The 27,511-nt window shown below is 40.7% G+C and overlaps 1 pseudogene; it reads left to right on the forward strand.

Annotated features, from left to right (window-relative positions):
- Positions 1 to 885: 885 nt before the first annotated feature.
- Positions 886 to 27,511, forward strand: LOC133759126 (double homeobox protein A-like; annotated as a pseudogene).

Genomic DNA, 27,511 nt, shown 5'->3' on the forward strand with positions numbered 1-27,511 from the left:
GCATACGTTTCCCATTAAAATTCAAGCTTGGTTTAACACCACTATTTGGGCATCAAAATAGGAAAAGCTGACCAAAACCATCTCAATAGCATAAGAAAAGAAGAACAAGAATGAAGCAACACAGTTTCCAGAAGCTGCAGTGTCTGGTCCAGATGGCATACTTTGAGTCTAAGGATTCATTAACATATTTGCAGGGTTGGTTTGTGAGTGTGTGTGTTTTGTTTCATTTTTAATACTCCATACAGGTGGCTTGCTTTATCTACCCACAAAGGGATTACAACCAGCAAGTCAGGAAAGGAATTAGCCTTCAATGCTACTCCCATGCCAGCTGCCTGGCAGCTTCTCGAAGTAGAGAGGAGTAGGTCACAGGTTCAGGGAAACATACGATTTGCAGGGGCCATGTGCAGGACAGAAACAGAACTCCTGCTCCCTCCCTGAGCCCTGAATGCTGCCAGTTAGATCAGGGACTCCCAGCACAGAGGGGTCCTAGCTGGACTTTCCTATTTTCTATGGCACTGTTATTTACTTAATCCTCCCCTTGGACTACCCAATCCTCACTCAATCACAAGTTAAGGATATTGCCCCCTTTTGGACTGTGGAGGAAAGCTAGGCATAGAGCACTTGTAGTTCAAGGCCATCAGCAACTGATCTAAGGTAAATAGGACCACTTTGGAGCAGAAAAAATGTCCAGGAAACAAAAGGATGGCAAAGTAAGGAAATTTGTGTATTTGGAATCTGTATATGTTTTCTCCAGAAAATTCAGAACTAGGAAGCAGGAAGACAATTGCTGAATTTGGGAGTCATGAAGAACAAACCTTTCAGCCTTGCAGCCTGACTGGTATGATTCATGCAACGGGGGAGAGTGTTAGCAGAGGCATTTCCTGAATGGCTCGCTTAGTCGGAGTCAGCCTGTTCAGGTAACTGCTGATATCCTGGCATCAAACACTGGAGCCAGAACATGGCAGGAAGCAGATGGTATCACATTTCCTGGGCCTCACTGTCCAGTTGAGTTCAGCGCCTGCCAATTACAAAACGAAATGTCTCTCCTTTCACCGAGCACCGCCCACATGGCAAGCTGGGGTGGTGGCCATGGCAGCAGTGGCAAGTGCAGAAGAAAGAGGCACAGGTGCATTCTGATTGAAGACAAGGAGGGCACAGGGTGGAACTGGCAGCAGGAGGTCGCTCTCTCTTTTCATCCATTTAACAGACAGAACAGAGTGGTTTGCAAGTCAGATGCTGAGAGGGGCAGTGAAAATTCAGTCACAGCAAAAAAAAGATCAATAGTCGGGAGAACTGTGCAGTGACCAGATGGGCAGTCAGGTCACAGGTCATCAAATCAGTCACACAGCACTACATAAAGCAGCAGGCTGGCTCTAACAGGGAAGGCCCACCTGGCAGGCTGGCAGACAGGCATGCAGGGCACAGCACAGCTACCTGTGGGGAGGCTGAGAGGGAGAGAGGAAGGGTAACAGGCTCCCCTCCAAATCCCTTTGGCCTGGTTGAGCTCTTGACATTAGCATCACTCCTTGGGGTTAAGTAAATGTCTGCCAAGAAAAAAATATATCACCTCCCCGAGTTACATCATACCACACTGAGCAGTAGCTCAGGAGATGTAGATATTATGTGTGTCTTTGTTCATTACCATGCTATTCACAGACAATTAGCCATTCTCAGCAGTGAGCAAAATCCTGAGGACCTTTGCTGAGACCTCCCAGCTATGTTGGTGACAGGGATAAAGAGAGGGGAAGGGAGAGGAACAAAGCTTGCCGAGCTTCAGGAAGGAGAGTGGAAAGGAAGCCTCAGGTGCCGAGGACAACAAAAAGACCCTTAAGGGGACCAGGAGGAGCTGAAGGACAAACCTTACTAGCTGGAGGCCAACGTGGTAAAGAGGAACACATCTGAATATTAGAGTTGGACAAATCAAACTTTCATGTTTACCAGCTTTTCACTTGGGGCAAGAGACTCTAACTTTCTTTGTCTTAGTGATTCCATTTGTAAAATAGGAAGAAGTGTCCACACTGTGAGAAGTGGTAAGTTTGACATGGACTCATGGGTAGAAGGCGCTCAGAGGAAACCAGCAATTATTATTTGATATTTAGCTAATGGCAAACCTTAACCTGCAGAGACATAGCTAACTAGTTTGGGATGCTTCCTATTGTGAATACTAGAAAGACAACCAAAGTTACTTGAGTAGAATGTGGAAATGGATTGGTTCATTCTGATTAAGTCCAAGGACATGTTGACTAGGTGAGGTTAGATCCACGCAGTTCAGGGCTATCTCCATTTCTGCATTTTTTTGGCTCACCCCTCTGTTTCCTGTCCCAAAGCTATTGGCTTCTGTTTCATGTGACCAAGAAAGATAGTTAATACAGTTTATGTAGTCCTTACTACCTACTGTCTGGGCTATCTAATTTTTTTCTTTTTATTTGAGAAGCAGAAAGAGAAAAAGAGGAACAGAGTAAAATAGAGAGCTCCTGTCCACTGGTTCATTCCCAAAATATCTTGGCCAAATCCAGGAGCCAGGAACTCAGTCCAGATCTCCCACATGATATGAACAAATTACTTGACCCATCATCAGTGCATCCCAGGGTCTGCATTAGCAGGAAATTGGAGTCAAGAGCAGACCAGGAACTCTGTTGTGAAACAGAGACATCCTAAATAACATCTTAACTGAGAGACCAAATGCCCATCCCTGAGCTATTTTTTAAAGATTTATTATTTATTTGAAATGCAGAGTTACACAGAGAGAGAAAGAGAGAGAGAGAGAGAGAGAGAAAGAGAGAGAGAGAGAGAGGTCTTCCATCCACTGGTTCACTCCCCAATTGGCCATAACAGCTGGAGATGTGCCATCCAAAGCCAGGAGCCAGGAGCTTCTTCCGGGTCTTCCATGAGGGTGCAGGGGCCCAAGGACTTGGGCTATCTTCAACTGTGTTTCCAGGCCATAGCAGAGAGCTGGATCAGAAGTGGAGCAGCCAAGACACAAACTGACACCCATATGGGATGCCAGCACTACAGGTGACAGCTTTACCCACTAGGCCACAGAACCAGCCCCTGAGCTATTTTTGACCAGTGCATCTTCACCTTGAAAACTACCTTGATTTTACAGGCCTAGGGATAGCTACGGGCACATGCAGGCCCTGCAAGCTGTGGTTTTGTCTACCCAACCTCTTCCCAACTTTCTTTTATCTATGTTAACCCAGTCAGTGTGGATGGTAGGGAACTACTGATTCTGAAGCCATACACCAAATCTGTGCCATGTGGCGAAAGCCCTGACACCTTGGCTAATTCATGTCCACCCCACTCTGGGAACACAATTCAGAAAAACTGTATCCCCAGACACAGCACCAAAGCTCTCCATTCCAGAGCACAGGATCTATGTTCTACTAGCTTTACAACTCTCTCTCTCTTTCCCTCCATGCTCTCTTTTCCCTCTCCTTCCTAAAGATTCCCAGTTACAGGAAATCTAGACTCTGTGCTACTATTCTCTTTCTCTGTTCCACATTTACTTTGCCAAAGCCTCATTGCCCTCTTTTCTTCTCCCACATAGTGGTCCTCATAGGCACCCAGTCTTGTGTGTCAGAGCAGAAACTGCTTTGAAAGTTTTACTATACAAGACATCTGAGGCTCACCCTCAGTGGTCAGACCACAAGGCAGCCATGTTACTTGTGTCCAAAGTTATATACTCATAACTTCAAAAGATTAGAGGAAATATTGGTCTCACTCTTTCAAAGCTCTCATCCTCCATGAGCCAAAAGTGTAGCAAAGAGCTACCAAAGCAATGTTTAGTAGCATAGAGAAGAGGCAAGACAGGGAACTCCTCAAACTCTAGTTTGCTAATTTTTTCCCTCTTATTCTTAAGCTAGGCAGACAAGAGGCATAAGAGGAATTAATGCTTAACAAGTTGAATAACTAATTGTCTGCTAATGATTCCCCCTTCAGGCTCTTACTGAAGTGGGTGTCATCTGTGAATGCAGTGTTTCCTGGAGGGTTGAAGGCCTCTAATGGGATATCATAAATATTCTTTGAGAAATTAAAAGACAGAATAGTGCTGATCTCTATTTTGGCTTCTCAAGGACTCTCCAGTAACTTGGTTCCCAAGATATAAAGGATCTTAATGCATAATAGCAGGAGCCAGAACTTTAGACAACACATGTAATACATGAACTCTGACCCAACTTTGGTCCTAGATACACAACACCTAGATATACACCACAAGTAAAGAGAGATCCCACATGGTATAACAGAGAACCCCATGCTGTCAAAGGAAACACCTGCCTCTTAGTTTCTTTGCCATCAAGAGTTAGGAGAACTTGAACAAACTACGCACCTTCTTCCTTAAAGCACTAAACTACATAATTAGGGTATTGGAGCAAATTGTTACCTCTTTGAACTAACTTTGTAATTGTGGAAATGGATGGGTAGACCAACATTATGAGACAGACGCACTGCCTACTATGCTAAGGAGGCAGGTAAGACCAATGTTAAAGTGCCATAGAGGCTTACACAGAGTGTGTGTCAACACAAAATGTGGCTAATAGCTATAGAACCATGACAAGATGTTGGAACAACATTTCTATATCTCCTATATGTCTATTCCCAATACCCACCACCTGGTACATAGCACATGCTTGTAATAAATACAAATGGGATAAATGAAGGCATGTCTGCATTGAGTGGGTTGCTGATGGGTATAAAAACGAAGCTTGAATGGAAAAATTGAGAAATTAGTGGGGTGATATATGAATTCATATGGATGGATAGGCAGAAAGTCGAATGGCTGGAAAAAATGAATGTGAATAACCAGGGGAAATATCTAGATAATTCTGTACAATTAAATAACATGCTGATCAGAGAGAAAACAGAGAGTAAAACCTGCTTTATCTCAGCAATCCTATGTCACCCACCAGGGCTTTGAGGCCCCTCTAAACATCCTGCTGAATACGAAGCAGACTGTGCATATAAATTGCAAAACTTTGCCATGGTAAGTTGATGATACAACCAACCATGCAGTGAAATCCTTCATATAAATATTTCACTGCTATGCTAAGTCTGGGAACAAGCTCATATTTATTCCTTTGCTTCTTGGCCACAGTCCACTCTTCATGGCTTACCTGATAAACTGGACTTTATTTAAAACTGAGTTGTATACAGAGATGCCATTTAGCTAGATCTTTGAGCAAAGAACCCAATCCCATTCATTTATCCACTCATCTATTAATTCTTTGAACAAATACGATGTGAGCCCACATGTGTGCCAGGTACTGTGTTAGAGAATGTTGGGGCAGGGCAAATCCAGCACTGGGCAAGCACACTCAACTCCTGCACTCCAGCCCTTCTGCGGCTGTCAGTTCTTGATGCACTCTTATCCCCCCACCCCAGTGGAAAGTAGAGATACATGTGATTAGCCACCTCAGATCTCTGCCCTTACTTCTGAGAGGCATCTCTGTCACTGTGCTTTTGAAGACGTGAATGCATACACACAGCTAAGCTTTTGCCAGGTCTGTTCCAGCCCCACTTACCTCTCCTCCACTCCCATAGTCAGCAGAGTCCTGTGCCTTAATTAAGTAGCCGCCCCCCGCCCGGCAGCCACTAGCACAGCACCACGCTGAGTGAGTTAATGTTCCTGGGCATTGCTTACCCTCCCACTTCTTGCCCAACAACTTTTCTTCCAGGTGAACTGAGCGGATTGGTTTAATGTGCAGTTTCCCCCGAAATCCCACGCTGATGTGCGTCTTTACCGTGTCACACTGTAGTGATGGTAGCAACTACCTCCGAACTCAAGTTTTGTGGATCCTGAGTCTAATGCTGAAACAGATTATCCAATTCTTCAGAACTTAGCAGAGACTAAGCTGCAACAAAAATAGAGCAGAAGTTAAGAACATCTTAATATCCAAAAGCTCAGAGGATTTCTTCTAAAGCTGTGCTGTTTACCCACTTAATACTGTTGGTGACTCAAAATCAATGTAATACAAGCATTTGCCAGATACATACCAAATGCCCAATAGGATGTAAGTTGGGTCTGTGACACTTTCACTAATAGGAGATGACAGTGAACAAGCAATAAAACAGGCTTCAGGAGTTTCTGACACTCTAGCCCCTAATGAGACTGGCCTACCCTCCTTGGAGATAGGGCTGCATTATAGCTTGGGAGAATCATAGGACAATCAAGATCATTCTAAGGCATTCTTCCAGATGAGTAACCTAGAAAAACACTGCTCACCTGAGGATGAAGATGGGGAATTGACACAGTTTTCCAGGGATGTTTCACCCAGGATGTTATTCACTGATAACTGTCAGCAAGACCAGCCTTATGATGGAAGGGTGGGAGTGGGGGTGGGGGTGGTAATCTTCCTCCTTCCTGCCAGATCCCAGCTGGTGAAACTCTCTGAGCTGCTGTGAATTATCAGGAACACACATTCAAAACCAAACTCCTCAGGATTTGGTGCATGTTTGCACTGGCTATTCTCTTAGTCCAAAATTCTCTCTCTCCAGAAATCCTGAAGCTGGCTCCATTTTCCATAGCTCACTTCATCCCTGGCCACCCCTCTATAAAAGAGCAGCCTCTGTCACCCTTAGTCTGTTTTGTGTGTCTCCATGGTATTTTTTGGCCTCCTCTGAGCTGCTTGTTTAGCATTGATCTCCCATACTGGAATGTACATTTTAAGAAAGCAGGTTCTTTATTGTTAGTGTTCAATGCCAGTCTCAGAGAAGAGACAGTGGCTGGCACAGAGTGGACATTCCGCAAGTATTTATTGAAAAAGTGAATAGTCCTCTTAGTGTGAATTATCTCACTGGTTCACTTTCCTCTAGAAAACAATACTCAAGTCAAAAAAGAGAAATAGAATACCAATGCTGACATTAAGTTGCTGTGTGCTTCTGCCAAGGTAGGTGAAATTGTCCTGGTCTCAGTTTTCTCCTTTGTAATGTCAAAGCCAGTGATGTAGGAGAAAACCATCTCTTCCACTCCGTTAATGTCCATGAGGACTGATCCTTCCTGCCACACCCCTTACAGTGATGGATGGATGCCAGCAATGGGTGAGGCAGGCAGGCCAGCTCAACCTGTCCCCTCATCGTTGCCAAGTTGGCTGGAATGTTAGTAGCATGTGGTCCAGTCTGCCCTCGGCCAGGCACTTTGTGGTTAAGTTCATACCTCTTTTTCAGGGGAGGAAGGGCTCTTGTGGTCTGGTATTGCCTGTGGTTGATGGCTCAATCAGCCAAATTCAAATAACTTTCATCTCTAGGTCTGTCTAGTATTTTGTTTATCTCGACTGGTTCAGAACTCTGGTGTATAAAAGAAAGTATATAGTATATATTTATTCACTCACATGACAAAAAGTGGATATGGCTGAAGTCTCTTCCATGGTACCAAGTATAAACAGATACGCATATTCTGGATTTTGTTTAAAAAATCCACTTTGGAAGGACATTTCAAAAAGTTTGTGGAAAAGTGTAATTAAATGATATTTTTATTTTAGTGCAAAAACTGTAAATCAATATATAGTTTTTCATAATACACACTTTCATGAACTTCTTGAAGATTCCTTATTTTCACATATATACACTCACATACATAAACATTCATATATGGGATGGATATATGTGTCTCAATGTGTACATAAATATAAATGCTTTTTTCTTCCAAGAAGTATAAAATGTATAATGTATCTGCTGAGGGGGGGAACATCTGGCCCATCAGATATGTAAGGCCTGTGACATCATTTGGTCTGACCCTGTCAAGATGAAGGTACCTCTTTGATAGCTGATTAAAATTCTTTGTATTAAACACCCAGAAGTGGGATAGCTGGATCATATAGTGGATCTATTTTTAGTTTTCTTAGGAACTTCCTTGCTGTTCTTCATAATGGTTGTACTAATTTACATTTCCACCAATAGTGCATGACAATCTCTTTTTCTCTACATCCTCACCAGAATGCATTATTTTTTTTTCTGATAATAGCCTTTATAACTGGAATAAGATATCCCATTGTGGTTTTAATTTGCATTTCCCTGATGGCTAGTGATGTTGAGCTTTTTTTTTTTTTCATATAATTGTTGGCTATTTGTGTCTCTTCTTGTGAGAAATCTATTTGCATCTTTTGCCCCATTTTTAATTGGATTATTTGGTTTTCGTTTTCGTTGAGTTTTTTGAATTCCTTATATATTCTGGATATTAATCCCTTGTCAAATGAATAGCTTGCAATGATTTTCCTCCCATTTATGCCACTTGTCTCTTCATTCTGTTGATTTTTTTCCTTTGCTATGCAGAAGCTTCTTAGTTTAATATAATCCCATTTGTCTGTTTTTGCTTTTATTGGCTGTGCTTTAGGGATCTGATCTAAAAACTTATTGCCTATATCACTGTGTTGAAGGATTTCCCCTATGTTTTATCATAGTAGTTTCATAGTTTCAGGTTTTACATTTAGATCTTTGATTCATTTTGATTTGATTTTAAAAATTGTATTTATTTCATATAAGAGAGAGAGAGAGAACCCTCATTCTCTGGTTCATTCTCCAAATGTCTCCAACAAACAGGTATGGTCTGGGACCAGACTAGGAGCTGGAATCTCAATCAGGTATCCCATGTGAGTTGCATAAACCAAACCACTTGCATTCTCACTGCTGCCTCCCAGGATGCAAATTAGCAGGCAGCTGGAATCAGGAGCAGAGTCAGGACTCAAAACTAGGCACTCTAATATGAGACAATGGGATCTTAACCATAGGCGAAACACCTATCCCTTGAATTATGGGATGAGAAGTAGAAGTCATCACTACTCTGTTAACATCAGTAGAGAGAATTGAGCAAGATGCAAAGAATGAAGACTATGTAGAGTACTAACCATCTAAGGGGAGTTAATATATACCCCTGGAGCATCCCAGATGGTAAAGTTTCCATTCAGTGGAAAATAAGATCAGGGGGTTTTAAGTCAAAACAAAAATAATATATAGGGAAGAATTTGTTCAAAGCATGTGGATGATATAGAGTTCCTTGATTTCATTTGCAGCACTCATCAAATAGATGAAATGAGTACTTTTTTTGAATGTAGCTGCAAGAAGTGAAACTGTGCTATAATGGTGAAACTGGCTACAACACATCTGTTTTAATTAACATCGTGCTTCTAAAAAGGTGTTCTAAGAAATAAAGACAAAATGGACATTTAGTTGCATTTAGTCAAAAGTTTTATCCATTCTTCAATTCTGCCTCTTTCACAAATGGTTTGTCCTTGTGCCTGATTTTTTTTTTCTTCCATACTGATTCAGCTAAATGCAGGGCAGCTAAATCAGGGTGGCTAAGGGGAGGTCCTTCACACATGTATCCCCTAAAAACCCCTTAGGTGATTCTAAGATACTGGCAAACTTGTCCAACACTGACCTAGACCATCTATTACCAAGGAATAAGTAGAGAAAGAATGACACACCTTCATAAGGAAAGGGAAAATATAATTTTACATTCACACACAGGTTTAATTTTAACCAAAGAAAGAAAAAAATTAGATTCTGAATAAAAAATTGTATTCTAATTTTATATCCATCTTTCCATATAAAACTCAACATAACCCCATGAAGAAAGCAAAATAGTCTCTTTTCATGTTTCCCCTTTCTGTTAATGTTGTATTTCTCATGTAGAGACTGGTAACTGAGGCTCAGAGCTGCTAAGCAACTTGTCTAAGGTCACACAGCTGGAAAATAGCAGAGTGCTTCCAGCTCTGAAACCATGCATTTTCAGATTTGTGCAGACCATGGAAAATGATGTTTTCATGGCCCAGTACTCCCATCCCAAAGAAGCTCAGTGCCTGTTCAAGAATTGGCCTTCTTTCTAGGAGTCCTTTTATAACCAAGACTGGTGACTGACATTTTTTAGTATTTGCTGTTAAGTCTCAATACAAATGAGCAATGATATGTTGAGGAAGTGAAAATCAATGCCGCTGATTAAGAAACTGTCCTCTAATTTGCCTGCTTGACACTCAGCTTTAAAAGATGCATGAGGGAAAATCTGTATCTGGCTTGATTGCTTCTGAAGAAAATCCCTTTAAGTGTAGACATTTCTTTGAAGCTGCCAAGATAATAACATTAATATTTACTACCCTTTCACTGTGCTACGCATGCAAAGTCAATCCTCATATGAAATGGGTACTGTTCTTACGTGAGTCACTGAAATAAATTGACAATAGACAGATTAACAGGAGAAAAGACATACACATTTATTATGTGCATGGGGGCATCACAAGAATGAAAATTGAGTAACCAATAACCCAATGAGATTAAGAAGTGTATGCACCTCTTCAGAGATGAGAGGGAAATGGGGTGACTTAGACAATGTAGAGGGAAAGCACCAATTTCTTAGCCCTGATGATTGTGTGGTGACAAGCCTTCTCTAAATTTATTCCAGCTGCCAAAGGTACCCCACCTCACAAGACTCTGTTAGCATGCTCAGCTCCCCCCTCAGTGAACAAGTCATGTTGTACTGTAAGTCGCATAAATTCCTCCACTATTCTATGAACTTCTTGAGAGAGGGAACATGCCTTTTCATCTTTTTACACTAGTGCTTCTTTTCATAGCCTTTCAAAGATGAAGAAGAACTAAATTCCAAATCAAAAAATGGACATTGAACCCAGATAACAAGGCACTAAGTTGAAAATTTGAAAACTAATTCTGTAATCAATTTCCTTTCATGAAAAGATAGTCTGATATAGTAAAATTGTTGGGTTGGAGAACTTTGCAATTAATCAGTGCCAAATGAAAAACAGAAAAACTGAAGAATCATACAAAGTAATTCTACTAAGAGCATCAGATGTTTGTTAATTATCTAGAGAGGAAACAAAGAAACTCATGAGCTCTTCAACTACTCAACTTTTTAAGTATTCCCTTCTAAAATATTTCTGGTTTAGTTCCCTCTCCCAGTTCTGCATTATAAAAAGAAAACAGTATGGGGATGTACAAAAAATTGTAATTGCCTTTCCAATCAAGGGCATAAATATAGTTAATAATTCTAATTAAATAATTTGCATAAAGAGATAGGAACTGGCGGCAAGATGGCAGAATAGAAAGGGAGCACACTGATAGTCCAGGAAGAGACAGTTTAATAAAAGTGGAGATACTGCAGGTTCAAGGAAGAGCAGGGGAAGAAACAGCAGAGGAAACTCTTCCAGAACTAGTAATTCACAATGGACCTGCATGGAGAGCATGGGAGCCCACGATTCGGGACACCAGCGGCAGACTCAGCACACCAGCGCTGGAACACGAGGTGAGCTGAACCTCAATAGCCCGAGATACCGGCAGGCAAGCAGAAAGAGGAGACTAGAGGGAACGAGGCTTGAAACACTGTGGGGAAAAGTTCACCAGGCTAACTAGAAGAGAGAGGAGAAAAAAAAAGTGACCAATATAGACACGAGTTTCTCTCTCTCCGCTCACCTCTCAAAGGCGAGCAAGATAAAGAGCAGGCGCCATTTTGGACATATGTCATAAGCAGGGCAACCTCAGGTCTTCACCGGCCCTGAGCCTAGCAGAAAAACTTGACTTTGGGGGTGAGGGTGGGGTTGAAATAATAGGAAATTAGGACCTAGTGAATGTGTAGTGCTAATGAACTGAGACTGTGAAAAAAGAGATGGTGGGGGAGAGAACTCACAGAATTCATGGGAGTACTCTCCAGAGACACTACAATTCGGTAACCTTGGCAACCCAGTGGGAGATTGCAGGAGCATTTGAGCCCACACTGAGGTCAGCACAGATTCCCTGTGTGGTCCTTGGGAAAGAGCTTCTGATCTCTGGCTCCTGTGGGTATATCATTCACTTGCTAACTACCTCCAACTCCATTCAGCTGTGTGGAATTACTTACCTTTTGAATCAAAAAAAGAAAGAAAGAGAGAGAGATTTACCATGCCTAACCTGGGAGTGTCACCTTTGGCACACCCTTAACCCTGAGGAACCAAACAGAGCTCTCAGGCCACACCCATCTCAAGCCTCTGAGGCTCCATCAAAAGCAGACAGTCCACTAAATCTAGAGTCATAATATAACGAGAAAAAACATCACAGCAAAGAAACAAAAAAATATCTCCACAATGCCAAACAAAGGCAGAAATCAAGGTAACAAGAACAAGGAAGACACTACGATGCCCCGAAATGATAAAGACACCCCAATTCAAGATTATGAAGATAACGAGATAGAAGAAATGCAAGAAGCGGATCTCAAAAAAATGATAAGAACATTAAGATGTTCTCAAAAACAAATTCTTGAACTACAGAAATCCTTACTGGACAGAATAGAAAATCTCTCTCATGAAAATGAAATATTAAGGAGGAATCAAAATGAAATGAAGCAACTAGTAGAACATGAAACTGTGATAGTGATGAGAAATCATAATGAAATGAAGAATTCAATAGATCAAATGACAAACACATTAGAGAGCCTTAAAAACAGAGTCAGTGAAGCAGAAGAGAGAATATCGGACTTAGAAGACAGAGAACAGGAAAGTATGCAGTCAAACCAAAGAAAAGAAGAGGAAATTAGAAATCTAAAAAATATTGTCGGGAATCTACAGGATACTATTAAAAAAACCAACATTTGGGTTATAGGAGTTCCTGAAGGCATGGAGAGGGAGAAGTATTAGAAGGCCTTTTTAGTGAGATACTAGCAGAAAATTTCCCAGGTTTGGAGGACAGAGACATCCTAGTACAGGAAGCTCATAGAACCCCTAATAAACATGACCAAAAGAGATCCTCACCACAACACGTCATAATTAAACTCACCACAGCGAAACAGAAAGAAAAGATGCTAGAATGTGCAAGAGAGAAACATCGGATTACTCTCAGAGGATCTCCAATTAGACTCACAGCAGACTTCTCATCAGAAACCCTACAAGCTAGAAGGGAACGGCAAGACATAGCCCAGGTATTAAGAGAGAAAAACTGCCAGCCCAGAATATTATATCCTGCAGAGCTCTCATTTGTGAATGAAGGTGAAATAAAGACCTTTCATAGCAAACAGAAATTGAAAGAATTTGTTGCCACTCGTCCAGCCCTGCAAAAGATGCTTAAAGATGTGCTACACACAGAAACACGGTCATCAATATGAAATAAGGTAAAGGAAGGAAACCTCACAGCAAAAGATCACAGGGAATTCAAAGAATATATTAGAAAATATCTTTGGGAAAATGGCAGGGCAAAGTTACTCCTTCTCAATAGTCACATTGAACGTTAATGGCCTGAACTGTCCAGTTAAAAGACACAGATTGGCTGATTGGGTTAAGGAACAAAACCCATCTATTTGCTGCTTACAAGAAACACATCTTTCCAACAAAGATGCATACAGACTGAAAGTGAAAGGCTGGAAAAAGATATACCATGCCAACAGAAATGAAAAAAGATTGGGCATAGCCATCTTAATATCAGACAACATAAACTTTAACACAAAAACTGTCAGGAGAGACAAAGAGGGGCACTATATAATGATTAAGGGATCCATTCAACAGGAAGATATAACGATTATCAATGTGTATGCACCTAATTACAGGGCACCGGTTTATTTAAAAGATTTGTTAAGGGACTTAAAGAGAGACTTAGACCCCAATAGAATAGTACTGGGGGACTTCAACACTCCACTCTCAGAAATAGGCAGATCAACAGGACAGAAGATCAACAAGGAGACAGTAGATTTAAACGACACTATAGCCCAAATGGATCTAACAGATATCTACAGAACTTTTCATCCTACACATAAAGCATTTACATTCTTCTCAGCAGTACATGGAACCTTCTCTAGGATTGATCACATATTAGGCCATAAAGCAAGTCTCAGCAAATTCAAAAGAATTAGAATCATACTATTCAGTTTCTCAGACCATAAAGGAATGAAGTTGGAAATTAGGAACTCAGGAATCCCTAGAGCATATGAAAACACATGGAGATTGAACAATATGCTCCTGAATGAAAAATGGGTCATAGAAGAAATTAAAAGAGAAATCAAAAATTTTCTGGAAGTAAATGAGGATATATATCAATAGGTGCCTACATCAAGAAATTGGAAAGTAACCAAATAGATGAGCTTTCAATTCATCTCAAGGATCTAGAAATTCTGCAGCAAACCAGACCCAAACCCAGTAGGAGAAGAGAAATAATTAAAATCAGAGAAGAAAACAACAGGATTGAATCCAAAAAAAATTACAAAAAATCAGCCAAAGAGGAGCTGGTTTTTTGAAAAAATAAACAAAATTGACACCCCATTGGCCCAATTAACTAAAAACAAGAAGAGAAAATACCCAAATCAATAAAATCAGAGATGAAAAAGGAAACGTAACAACAGACACCACAGAAATAAAGAGAATCATCAGAAATTACTACAAGGAGTTCTATGCCAGCAAACAGGGAAATCTATCAGAAATGGATAGATTCCTGGACACATACAACCTACCTAAATTAAACCAAGAAGACATAGAAAACCTAAACAGAACCATAACTGAGACAGAAATTGAAACAGTAAGAAAAGCCCAGGACCAGATGGATTCACTGCTGGATTCGACGAGACATTGAAAGAAGAACTAACTCCAATTCTTCTCAAACTATTGAAAAAGAGGGAATCCTCCCAAATTCTTTTTATGAAGCCAGCATCACCTTAATCCTTAGGCAGAAAAAGATGCAGCATTGAAAGAGAATTACAGACCAAGAACCCTGAAGAACATAGATGCAAATATCCTCAATAAAATACTGGCCAATATAATGCAACAACACATCAGAAAGATTATCCACCCAGACCAAGTGGGATTTATCCCTGGTATGCAAGGATGGTACAATGTTCACAAAAAATCAACGTGATACACCACATTAACAGACTGCAGAAGAAAAACCATATGATTATCTCAATAGATGCAGAGAAAGCATTAAATAAAATTCAACGCCCTTTCATGATGAAAACTCTAAGCAAATTGGGTATAGATGGAACATTCCTCAATACAATCAAAGCAATTTATGAAAAACCCATAGTCAGCATCCTATTGAATGGGGAAAAGTTGGAAGCATTTCCACTGAGATCTGGCACCAGACAGGGATGCCCACTCTCACCACTGCTCTTCAATATAGTTCTCGAAGTTTTAGCCCGAGCTATTAGGCAAGAAAAAGAAATTAAATGGATACAAATTGGGATGGAAGAACTCAAACTATCCCTCTTTGCAGATGATATGATTCTTTATTTAGAGGATCCAAAGAACTCTACTAAGAGACTATTGGAACTCATAGAAGAGTTTGGCAAAGTAGCAGGATATAAAATCAATCCACAAAAATCAACAGCCTTTGTATACACAGGCAATGTCATGGCTGAGGAAGAACTTCTAAGGTCAATCCCATTCACAATCGCTACAAAAACAATCAAATACCTTGGAATAAACATGACCAAGGACGTTAAAGATCTCTACGATGAAAATTACAAAACCTTAAAGAAAGAAATAGAAGAGGATACCAAAAAATGGAGAAATCTTCCATACTCATGGATTGGAAGAATCAATATCATCAAAATGTCCATTCTCCCAAAAGCCATTTACAGATTCAATGAAATACCAATCCAAATTCCAAAGACATTCTTCTCAGCTCTTTAAAAAATGATACTGAGAATCATATAGAGACACAGGAGACCTCGAATAGCTAAAGCAATCTTGTACAACAAAAACAAAGCCAGAGGCATCACAATACCAGATTTCAGGACATACTACAGGGCAGTTGTTATCAAAACAGCATGGTACTGGTACAGAAACAGATGGATAGACCAATGGAACAGAATAGAAACACCAGAAATCAATCCAAACATCTACAGCCAACTTATATTTGATCAAGGACCTAAAACCAATTCCTGGAGCAAGGACAGTCTATTCAACAAAAAGTGCTGGGAAAATTGGATTTCCACGTGCAAAATCATGAAGCAAGACCCCTACCTTTCACCTTACACAAAAATCCACTCAACATGGATTAAAGACCTAAATCTATGACCTGACACAATCAAATTATTAGAGAACATTGGAGAAACTCTGCAAGGTGTAGGTACTGGCAAAGACTTCCTAGAAAAGACCATGGAGGCGCAGGCAGTCAAAGCCAAAATTAACTATTTGGATTGTATCAAATTGTGAAGTTTCTATACTGCAAAAGAAACAGTCAGCAGAGTGAAGAGGCAACCAAAAGAATGGGAAAAAATATTTGCAAAATACACAAGAGATAAAGGGTTGATAACCAGAATCTACAAAAAATCAAGAAACTCCACAACATCAAAACAAACAACCCACTTTAGAGATGGGCCAAGGACCTCAATAGACATTTTTCAAAAGAGGAAATCCAAATGGCCAACAGACACATGAAAAAATGTTTAAGATCACTAGCCATCAGAGAAATGCAAATCAAAACCACAATGAGGTTTCACCTCACCCCAGTGAGAATGGCTCACATTCAGAAATCTACCAACAATAGATGTTGGTGAGGATGTGGGGAGAATGGGACACTAACCCATTGTTGGTGGGAATGCAAACTGGTTAAGCCACTATGGAAGTCAGTCTGGAGATTCCTCAGAAACCTGAATATAGCCCTACCATACAACCAAGCCATCCCACTCCTTGGAATTTACCCAAAGGAAATTAAATTGGCAAACACAAAAGCTGTCTGCACATTAATGTTTATGGCAGCTCAATTCACAATAGCTAAGACCTGTAACCAACCCAAATGCCCTTTAACAGTAGACTGGATAAAGAAATTATGGGACATGTACTCTATAGAACACTATACAGCAGTCAAAAACAATGAAATCCGGTCATTTGTAACAAGATGGAGAAATCTGGAAAACATTATGCTGAGTGAATTGAGCCAGTCCCAAAGGGACAAATATCATATGTTCTCCCTGATCGGCGACAACTAACTGAGCACCAAAGGGGAAACCTGTTGAAGTGAAATGGACATTATGAGAAACAGTGACTTGATCAGCTCTTGTCCTGACTGTTGATGTACAATGTAATACTTTATCCATTTTAGTATTTTTGTTTTGTTTTGTTCTAGTACTATTGGTTGAACTCTGTGATTAACACACAATTATTCTTAGGTGTTTAAATTTTAACTGAAAAGTGATCCCTGTTAAATATAAGAGTGGGAATAAGAGAGGGAGGAGATGTGCAATTTGGGACATGTTCAAGCTGACTTGCCCCAAACGGTAGAGTTAGAAACGTGCCAGGGTATTCCAGTTCAATACCATCAAGGTGGCATGTACCAATGCCATCTCACTAGTCCAAGTGATCAATTTCAGTTCACAATTGATCACACCGATAGGTCTAAGAGTCAAAGGGATCACACAAACAAGACTAGTGTCTGCTAATACTAACTGATAGAATCAAAAAGGGAGAGAACGATCCATCATGGGAAGCGGAATATGCAGCATACGCATAGAATGGCAGATGTCCTCAACAGCACTCTGGCCTCAGAATCAGCCCTTAAGGCATTCAGATATGGCTGAAGAGCCCATGAGAGTATTTCAGGCATGGAAAGGCAAGACCCTCTGGCAAAGAAAGAAAGAAAGAAAGAAAGAAAGAAAGAAAGAAAGAAAGAAAGAAAGAAAGAAAAGAAAAGAAAAGATAAATTAACGATCTCTGCAAGTGAGATCCCAGTGGAAAGAATGGGGCCATCAAAGAAGGAGGTACCTTTCTCTGAAGGGAGGAGAGAACTTCCACTTTGACTTGACCCTGTCAGAATGAGATCAAAGTAGACGAACTCAAAAGGCTTCCATAGCCTTGGCAGCTCATGACTAGAGCCTAGGGAGATTACTGATGCCATAAACAAGAGTGTCAATTTGTTAAGTCCACAACAGGAATCACTGTGTACTTACTTCTCACGTGGGATCTGTCCTTAATGTGTTGTCCAATGTGAAGTAATGCTATAACTAGTACTGAAACAATATTTTACACTTTGTGTTTCTGTGTGTGTACAAACTGATGGAATCTTTACTTAATATATACTAAATCAATCTTCTGTATATAAAGATAATTGAAAATGAAAAAAATTTGCAGAAATAAATAGTATTACCAATTTAAAAAAAAAGAGAGAGAGAGATAGGAACAAGGAGAGAAAAAGAGTTAAGAAAGGTGGAGGTGGGCATTTAGCCTAGTGGTTAAGTTGCTCACACTCCATATCTGGTACCTGGACTCCACATTAGGCCCAGCTCCTAACTCAAGTTTCCTCTTAATGAACACCCTGGGTATCAGTGATGATGGATCAAGTAGTTGGTTTTCTGCCACCACACAGGACTGAGTTCCTGGGTCCCAGTTTCAACCAGTCTAAATGTACCTATGGCAGGCATTTTAAGAATAAACCAGTAGATAAGATAAGAGCCTCTCTCTCTTTCTCTCTCTCTCTCCCTCCCTACCTCCCTCCCTCTCTCTCTTTCTGCTTCTCTCCATTTTTCTTATTCTCTCTGACTTCTAAATAAATATCTTTTTTTAAATCTAGGAAAAGTTAAAAAAAAGGGAATTGAAGTGGAGCTAGTAAATAAAAACAGCAAAAATAGTGTAAAGGTGTTGTTGGAAAAATCAATAGCAGAATAAGGGAACAGAACAAGGAGAGAAAGGTCACATTTCTCAACCTCTTAAGAATCCACACAAGAGTGTGGATTCTTCAGAATTCTAGTTTCAGAGCCACACAAAAAAATCTATTCTGGGAGTGGGTGTTTAACTTAGTAATTAAGATGCCCATATCTCACACTGGGGTAACTGGATTTTCACCCAGCTTTGGTTCTTGACTTTCTGCTGTCTGGGAGGCAGCCTTGATGGCTCAAATAAATGAGTTCCTGCCACCCATATGGGAGACCTCAGGTGAGTTCTTGGCTCTCTCTCAAATAAATAAATTTTTAAAAATATCCTGGTAGCCAGCATTACAGTGCAGTGGATTATGACTGTGATGCCAATATCTCATATAGAGTGCCAGTTCAAGTCTCAGCTCTTTTGCTTCTGATCCACTTTCCTACTAATATGCTTTGGAAAGCAGTGGTGATAGCCCAAATGCTTCAGTTTCTGCCACTCATGTGGGAGAACTGGATGAAGTTCCTGGATTCTGGCTTCTGCCTGGCACAACCCTGGCTGTTGTAGCCATTTGGGTGTGGGCGCGGGGGATGAACCAGCAGATAAATAGATCTGTCTCTCTGTCCGTGTGTGTGTTATTCCCTATCCAACTTGATGGATGTACATTTCCCTTCCCATCACTTAAGAGCATCCTATTCTTTCCAGTTTTCTGAGCTCTTCAGCCCCCTGCCCCAAGAGTCTCTCTGAAGCTCACATGTTAACTATCTACAGATGATTTTTTTCTCTCTCTACCTTAATTTAATAGAGCATTTTCATATAAAATAGAAATCTGAGTTATACTGTGAAGGCTTTCTTTAAGAAGCATACATACCTTATTTTTCTTACGAGACAATAAGACCCCAAAGCCTTATATTTCAGAAAACTCTTTGAGATCCAGGTAAACTCTAGTCAAAGCTAGATCTGATCTCTTGGATAGAAGTTTCAGCCTCAAACATAAATTTGAAAGAACAAGAATGTATACTTCTATACATGCATTACAGTTATTTAGGCTGGGGAGTCAAGGCAAGCTACATGAAGTTATGGGGCCTAGGACAAAATGAAAATGTCGGATTCTTTGTTCAAAAGTTAATATGAATTTCAAGTTGATGACAGGAGAGCATTAAACCAATCGTGGAACCATTCTTTGCATGATGTCCTGTACAACCTCATAAGTCACACATAGTTGAAGCTGATCTGTAGAAAGCTTTATCTGGTGGGGGCAGGTGGGGATGACAGTGGGAAAAATGTAAGGATAGGAGTGGCCTGGTGTTGAGTGACTGGTTCAAAACCTAGATAAGTCACGGGCTTCTGGTAGAGAATAAGTTAAGTGTTATTAAAGATAAAAAATGGGGAGAAAAAAAGGGCAAATATTAACAATGTGACTTGTCAGTCAACGTTCAGCCAGAGTCATGCCTAGAGGCCTCAAAGTGTCAATTCTTATTTATTAACATATTTCTCTTCTAATCAAAGCCAATAATAGCCACAATTGCTGAGCTACACTTAGCAACCAGACCTAAATACTGGTAGGTAGGCCGCATGAATGATGATGTGAAAGAACCTAAAGATCCCAAAGTAAAATGAAACATTACGGATTTTTTTTTTTTGACAGGCAGAGTAGACAGTGAGAGAGAGAGAGAGAGAGATAGAAAGGTCTTCCTTTGCCATTGGTTCACCCTCCAATGGCTGCTGTGGCCGGCGCACCACGTTGATCCGAAGCCATGAGCCAGGTGCCTCTCCTGGTCTCCCATGCAGGCGCAGGGCCCAAGGACTTGGGCCATCCTCCACTGCATTCCCGGGCCACAGTACAGAGCTGGACTGGAAGAGGAGCAACTGGGACTAGAACCTGGGGTGCTGGCGCCGCAGGTGGAGGATTAGCCTACTGAGCCATGATGCCAGCAACATTATGGTTTTTAAAAGGTTTTATTAGCTTTCAAATAAGCATTGTCCCTTCTAGTTTAGCCTTCTAATTGGTTGGGGGGAAAATGAGGATGCCTCATAACACCTGACCAGCCTACTCAGAAGGCTCTCAAAATAAGGCACACATTGGGACACAATAAGCTATAACCTGCAGTGCAAAATTTGGTAACGCTATCCAGTGGAGAAAGTTCTGAAACCAGAATGCAAAAACCTGAAGGTACCACCAACTCCATTACTTACTACCCATGACCTGGAAGCAACCCTGATTTCCTCTGAGCCTCAATGTCCTCTCCTGTAAAAGAGATAACACCTCCCTATTTATTATCAAAGTAAGATAATGTGTTTTAAAAAAAAACTGTAAAGTGTTGCATGAATTTGAGGCATTATCGTTAAAGGAATTTGGCACTATCAAGGTCACCTCCAAAGCTAAGGAATGAAATCTCAGAAGCCATAAAACTACAATCTCTCAAAAATTAACAACAGAAGATGAAGTTGTATTTCAGCTTTATGTGAGGAAAGATCTATGCCCATGGTTGCAGAGGTAAATAGCAATGTGAATAATGCATTTCCTTGAGTGTTTTTGTTTATCTGCAATGTTTGATCCCCATAGTCATCTATACTCTATGAGCAATAGTACAAGTGAAAGGGAAAGTAAACCATGCATGTGAAAGCCAGTCGACCAGGATTTCCTCCCATGGTGCCTCATATAGGCTAGGCTTTGTTAAGCAGAATAAGCAATATTTTTTCTGGTCCCTGGAAGATCAGGTGGGCTGCAATTCAAGAGTTGTCCCTATATGTATTATGTTTACCCACAAGGAAATATTAAGTCTCCCCACCTTTCTCCTACTAACCACATGGTCTTCACTCTCTGTCTCTCTCATGAACACTACTTGTGCATCCTTACCCTACCAATCATGAACAAAATCACTATGATAGGCACTGAGAACATAATGGACCACAAAGAAAGGAACTGGAAAATTAATGAGAAGAATGAAGATGCCAAGGGTCAACAATAGTAATACGATATGTATAGAACTGATTGCTGCTTTCCATGAGAGGCCCACTAAGGGAAGAATTATGTTATCTGTTCATCTCTACTTTCATTTTTAGATAAAAAAGATCACAACCGGGCCGGCGCCATGGCTCACTTGGTTAATCCTCCGCCCGCGGCTGCGGCATCCCATATGGGTGCCAGTTCTAGTCCCAGTTGTTCCTCTTCCAGTCCAGCTCTCTGCTGTGGCCCCAGGAGGCAGTGGAGGATGGCCCAAGTGCTTGGGCCCCTGCACCCGCATGGGAGACCTGGAAGAAGCTCCTGGCTCCTGGCTTTGGATCAGCGCAGTGTTGGCCGTAGCAGCCATTTGGGGAGTGAATCAATGGAAGGAAGACTTTTCTCTCTGTCTCTCTCTCTCTCACTGTCTATAACTCTGTCAAATAAAAAAAAAAATCACAACCATCCAATTCACTAGTTAAGAGACCAGGCCAGAATATGGTGACAAAGTCTTTGCTGTAAATCTAATGCGTACATTTTTTCTGAAGTGGCATCTTTATATGTATCTTTAAGAACATGATTGAATGTATAGGTTCAAATTTTGGCTAGTGCCTTTTAGAGAAACTTATATTAACTGTCACCACCAGGATGCTGATTGTAGCTGGAAAAAAATCATTGCAAGTGACATTCTGGACCTTTTGGCTCACAAAATTATATCAACTACCAGACCTGTGATTGTTGTCTTTGGACCTCCAGACATATAAACAATGCTGTCTGTCCAACAAGAGAGGATAGAGATAAAATTTCAGTACTTAAGAGGCAACCCTGAAATTCCTTAACAATGCACAAAGCGTGTCATGCCACTACTGTAGAGAAAATTCACTATTAAGTTTGGGAATCTACTCCCATTAGGAAAAACCTAGCTTGGAGTCAGTCAAAGCCCTTTTCAGCACTGCTTCCTCTGCTACCCACATAGTGTTAATCATTGTTACCTCCTCACTTCTGTATCTTACACATGCAGTTATCATTGTGTTCACTCCTTGTTGTAGTTATTCCTTTATATGACTAGATGGCTATTATAAGTTCTTCAAGATGAAGAACTGGACCTTGCTCACCATTGTATTTTTATTTCAAAAATGTCAAGTGAAAGAAACTTCAGGTGTCCTATAAACTGCTTCAAAGGAAGTGTGGATTTCAAATTCTGGCTCATGCACGATCCCTATATCACTTAGAAAACCTTAGAGTGTCATGTTCAGAAATTAGAACATGCTCACCGCTGGAGATCAAGATGGGCAAGAGGGGGGAAACTGCTTGGCAGAATCTGGAAACCATGTCAAATGAGGAACAAATGAAAGAACTGGGAATGATTAACTCGACTAAAAGAAAGCAAAGAAGACGTGGTTACTCTTTTCAGATATTTGAAAAACTGTCAAGTGGAAAAGGGAGTTAGATTTGTTCATTACCCCAAAGAGCAAATCAAGATCAATGATTAAAAAGTAGAGAGAAGCAGATTTTAACTCACCAAAAGAAAGAACATTCAAAAAAAAAAAAAAACACAGAATTCATCAATAATAGTGGAGAAAGAGTAATCGCTCTGCCTCTGAAGTTATGAAAGCAAGATGGCCTCAGCTACTATGATTGCATCCAAAGTAGAGTTTCCAATGTTCTTCATAGTGAAAGCAAATCCCGCTGGAGTGACGGTATGGAATCACCCCAGGGAACAAGTGATATTCACTGCTTTCCTAGGCAGAGACTTCAATAGGTGGGAGGGCAGAGGAGAGAGCACACAGGCGGACAGAAGAAAGGAGAAAGTCCCTGAAAGGCAAGGGGAGGATGGTGGCTGCAAAACGAAGATGAATTCCTATGGCACAGTTGTGCCTACTGCCTCTCCTGGCCAAAGAAAGCAGCTAACTTCAATAAAGAGGGTAATTTTAAATAATAATGAGCAAAATTATTTGGAATTTGGAGAAAAGGCACTTTTTTTGAAAGTTGATACTTAAAATTTTGAGTTGCAATCATGCATCTGTTTTCTTGTTTGGTTTACAATCCAGGGCGCAGAAGAAGCAGGACTCCATGAAATTGAATGACGCTTCATATTGATAAGCATCTCTAAAACAATATGGTAGCAATTCAAGGAGCACATAATATTCTCAAGCGCATACAGAGAGAGCAAGGAATATACCTTTTAAGGCTTAATTTTAATAACAATCTTAAGTTGTTACAAATACAGAATTTCACAATGAAAGCCTAACTATTTCAACTCGGTAATATGATGAGCTGCAGCTTGTAAAAATGAGAATTGAGTTTAACTATGTTCTTATGTTTTATTTTCCATTTATCCTGTGAATTGCTCCTAAATAAGATTGTCTTACTTTATTAATTTGCATAATTACTGAAAAATAGCATGTGATTCCCAATAATGAGCTCCTGATATCATTTCAGATTTACTGTGACATTGTTTTAAAAGTGACAGAAATTGATGCACAATTAGGTTGAGTACAAGGCTATAAGCTTATTTTGTTGCCTTTGAGTCTTCAAGATATACAGGTTATGTGGGTCCTACAATGAATTTTTTGTGCTCAGATACTGAACAGCTTAAAAAATGAAAAAACAACCAGTAAGTACTATAATACTTTCAGAGTAAAAATAAGTCTGGATTTGGCAGAATACAAGTCGGGTGAAGGGTTTGGGGGTTGTGTTTTGGTTTTAATTAAATCAAGACTTGAAAGAAAATGAGGAAAGTCTCTGATGAAGATCTAAAAATATGAGTTCAAATGTATTTCCATGTTTCAAATAGCACCCTATCAAATGAGCCTGATAGTCTCTAGTCTCGGTCAGAGAATCCTGCTGCCCTGAGTGAGCTGAGAGCATCAGTAGGTACAAACATGTCACTCAGCTCTCTCTTCTCAAATGTGGGCAAGATGGGAGATGTGGGAATGGATAAAAAGCTGCAATGCATTAGTTAGCTGGAGACAAGACTTAAAGGACCAGTGGTCTCACTGAAAAAATAAATCCCTGTCTCAGGCAAGCAGCTCATCAGGGCCCCCACTGCAAAACAATGGCAGAGACAAAAACTTCTCCTGCTGCCCACATTCTCGTATTAATCATTTTAACCTGCAAGCTTAGTAATGACGATCCTGCCTCAAACATTGCTTGCTTACCTGAACTGGCATCCTGGAAGCTGACAAGCAGTGCTTTACCATCCTGCTGTCCTTTTTTTCTCCTCATGGTTTGGAGTAAATCTGTGTCTTTCCTGAGGAAGGAGCATCATGGGTAGTGGATTACACACAAAGTAAAAACATTTGCATCTCGTGTGGACCATTGGTGGAAACTTATTTCATCCAGTAATTAGCCAAACAAAACTGATTCTCTAGCACGAAAGACCTTAATGTTGTTTCACACGTCCTGGTCCCCAGGCCCCAACCAGATGAAGAATCTTGTTGGTCTGTTGTGGGGGTGAAAGATCTTCCCCACAGCTGTGGGAATCTGATTGCCAGGGTGAAATAACGGGGCATATTTCACAGGAGCTATTAATACAGGCTGCAAGCTTGTTGTGAGGCACAAGGCCAACAGCTGGAGGGAAATGCTAAGTTCTACACCAGCTGCAGCTCTCTGCTTTTAAGTTTTGCATGTTGTGCACACATACCCACACACACACATGTGCACACACACATACACACAAACTTATATAACTGGCTTGGGAATGTTAAACAGCTCCAGATTTATTTTTTAATAGGCACTGAAATGTCTAGTGTGGCCCAGACATTTAACAACACCCGACCAGCCTTTTCCTTCCCTGCCATAGGCTGGAGGCATCTGGCCCAGGCCTCAAAGTTGCTGGCATGCATGGAGATGAGGGGTTCAGGAGTGGGGAGAGGGATATGCTCAGCTTCTTAATGGGATGGCACAGAAAGGCAGAGAAAACACGAAGCCACTTAGGCCACCACAGCATCTGAACGATTATCTAGTCAAACTCCTATTTTTAAAGAAAATGGAAATTTGAGCCCAAAGCACACAGTGAACCAGAGGGGGAACCAGGGCCAGGATTTGCATTTTCTCATCAGGCTAAGTTAAGGTCTTCAGAGATTCTAGAAAACTCTAAAAGGATTGTGGGTATGTCATTCAATTAAAAAAAAATTAAGTAGAGTGTAATGAGATATTACAGCCAATGTTCTGATGTTTCTCATGAGCATTAATTTAAAAATGTCTTTTGGGGGAATATTTCGTATCAAAAGCTCTCACAAAGAGTTTCTACTATCTTTAGTTTGCCCCACCTTGCTTGGGCTCTGAGCCTAATCTCAATCTGACTCTTGAGGATCTAGGTTTGCTTCTAGCCTCAGGGCTGAACAATTTCTGTGCCACAGTAAAGCTTCCATGCCACCTTGACTTGTGGACCACCTGGATTGGTGACTTCCTTCCTCTAGCCTGCATCTATGAGCAGAGGTAGGCAAAGGAGTGGGACCCGCTCCAAGTGAGCCTTGCTCGGTAGCCAGTGGGCCTCTGCTTGAAAGATCTAGTGAGGACAAGACATTATCCCTTAAAATAGTTCTGTATCTGGACAATGGTTCTGATTATTAAAAAGTGCTTTTCCAAGTTAATTTGGAGTCTATCTTGTTGTAGCATCTACCTGTTAATATTGGGCTTTGAGTGTCATGTATAGGACTTCGTGTTCATCTCACTGAATTGTGTTTTTTCTTAAAGCCACAAAGATATTTGCAGATATTGTTCACCTATTTATCATTTCTCCACTGATACAACTTTAGAATGTGCTAGAGTGAAACACAGGTTGAAGCACAAAGCCACAGGAGATGATGCGGGAGGGCCAGGGCCATGGCCACAGAAGCCTTGCTTACCATGGGAAACAGTGTGGATTTCTTAGAGATAAATTGGAAGATGCTTCTAAGCAGAACTGTTGTGCACTATACAGTAAGAGATTTATTATAAAATTTAGAGCCAAAAAATTTCTGGGGAAGGGAGCATCCAGGAAGAAGTAGGAGGATCCCAAAGGATTCATTCACCAAGCACAGTCAGTCACCAAAGTGTAATTTCCAGGAGGAGGCTGTGGGGTTTATTTGGAGAAGGTGGGCTTCTACAAAACGATTGCTTCAGGGAGCTGCCAGACCAATGATTGGTGGTGGTCCTGGGGTTACCTACTGTTGGTCAAGGAGTCTGTGGTTGGGAAGAAGAGTTGGAGGGGGATAGTTGGGAGAGCTGACACCTTTAATTCTGTCTGTCACTACTTCCAGCCACAAAGACATTCACAGAATAATGGCTGTCACTTTACTTCTGCCTTCCAAGTCCACAGTCTCGCACAGATTCTTGTTTTGCCAGCTCTTACTCATCACATAAAGAGCATAATACATTTTAAGAATGTAGTTTAGGACCATCTGGGTTTATCATACAAAAACCATGCTCATTCCTGGTGATTTGTGTCCTAGACAGATGCTTAGACATCAGGATTGTCTTCCAACATGGCCAGATAGCTCTTCAAAAAGAAGTTACAAAAAAACCATAGGCACAGTTGGACAAGACTCACAGAAGAGCAACTGAAAATGCTTATCAATACCTTTGACCAAAAACCATACCCTGGCTATGCTTCAAAACAAAACTTGCCTCAGAAATCAACATTGAAGAGTCAAGAATTCAGGTTTGGTTTCAGAATCTAAGTGCACAGCATCATTTCCAGAAAAGACAAGAACTTACGGATGCTTTCGAATCAAGCCAAAGCTATGGAGAAAACTATCCTCAAGAACAGATTCAAAATCTTTCTACCATAGAAAGGGAATGCACATGGTATTGTAACAACTACAACCCCTCTCAATTGCACAGCTTCACCAAGGCATTTATGAACAACCCTTACCCAGGAATTGATTCCAGAGAACAACTTGCCAAAGAAATTGGGATTTCTGAGTCAAGAGTCCAAACTTGGTTTCAAAAGCAGAGAAATAGATTCCATACCAAGAGAAAAAGAAAAATTAATGAGCCCTTAGTACAAGACGGGGGGAAGAACAATGAGATTGCTTCAAGATATGGAAGATAG

Source organism: Lepus europaeus, chromosome 5 (assembly GCF_033115175.1).
Source record: "Lepus europaeus isolate LE1 chromosome 5, mLepTim1.pri, whole genome shotgun sequence".
Taxonomy (NCBI): domain Eukaryota; kingdom Metazoa; phylum Chordata; class Mammalia; order Lagomorpha; family Leporidae; genus Lepus; species Lepus europaeus.